A 1,266-nucleotide genomic window follows, 5' to 3' on the forward strand; every position below is an offset into this window, starting at 1 on the left:
TTATTTCGGACTTTATGCGGAAAAGGTGGTTTGGGTACAAAAGTTTTGGTACCTGTGTCAAATGGTGAATTATTTGTGTTTAATATATCTTCTTTGGACTTTGGTAAATCAGTTTCTAGTAATATTGCATCTTTGGGCATTTCAGGCCCTTGATAATTTTTTCCTGAACGAAGAGTAATAGCCTTCACCTGCTCTTTCGGATTTTCTTCCGTGTGGCTGGGAAGACTTCCCTCTTTTCGGGATGGAATTGATTTAGCAAGTTGACCAATTTGAACCTCCAAATTATGGATGCTAGATGAGTGGTTTTTAATAAGCTGATCGAATTTATTTTCGATCTGTTTAAAACCATCGTCGTGATTACTTATTTTTCCACTAATAGCATCTATAAACTTGTCGATTTTAGAAGATAAAGTGCTAATCGTATCTCTTGACTGATTTTGATAATTAGAGGTACGATTTTGATTAGCACTAACATTATTGTTACTGTTATCTTTCCAGTTAAAGTTAGGATGATTCCTCCATCCAGAATTATAAGTATTAGAATAAGGATTATTAGTTTGGTTTTGCCCTTGGACAAAATTTACCTGTTCGATCTCACTCATATTTTCGTAGTCCACATCCGTTTGGATTGGATTACCATTGGTATCGCGCGGTGCCATAAACTTGTCAATTTTGTGCGATAAAGCAGAAAATTGGGCTTGTAGCATTGCGACTGGATCAAGTTCAACTATACCTTTAACTGATGATGTGGTTGAGGATGATGGTTTTGCTACCGGCATATGTCCTCGCTCCGCGGGCCACATACTGCTGTTGATTGCCATTTCCTCCAAAAGTTCTCTCGCTTGGGCTGATGTTTTCTTCATAAATAGCCCTCCCGACATAGCATCTAATGAACCCCTAGTTGTAGGATTAAGTCCATTGTAAAATGTTTGCATTAAAAGTTCAGCGGGTAATTGGTGGTGTGGGCATAAACGTTGAAGTTCTTTAAAACGTTCCCAAGTTTCATAAAGGGTCTCATTATCATTTTGAGAAAAAGATGTTAACTCCTTTATGACTCTTGCGGTTTTTGCTAAAGGAAAATATTTAGATAAAAACGCTTGGGCTAATTGTTCCCAAGTGGCAAAAGTTGCGGCTGGCATAGAAGTTAACCATTCTTTGGCTCTATCCTTCAAAGTGAAAGGAAAGAGATGAAGTTTGATTGCTTCTGCAGTCACATCTGGGATTTTAAAAGTGTCACAAATTTCAAGGAAATTTGTTAAGTGGGTG

The 1,266-nt window shown here is 37.6% G+C and overlaps 1 non-coding gene across 1 annotated transcript; it reads left to right on the forward strand.

The window, feature by feature from the left end:
* Nucleotides 1-951: 951 nt before the first annotated feature.
* LOC136225039 (small nucleolar RNA R71) lies at nt 952-1,058 on the forward strand. The gene has a single exon (XR_010686777.1). It is a non-coding gene; the product is annotated as a small nucleolar RNA R71 (small nucleolar RNA).
* The last annotated feature ends 208 nt before the right edge of the window (nt 1,059-1,266 follow it).

The sequence above is a fragment of the Euphorbia lathyris genome, chromosome 3 (genome assembly GCF_963576675.1).
Source record: "Euphorbia lathyris chromosome 3, ddEupLath1.1, whole genome shotgun sequence".
NCBI lineage: Eukaryota > Viridiplantae > Streptophyta > Magnoliopsida > Malpighiales > Euphorbiaceae > Euphorbia > Euphorbia lathyris.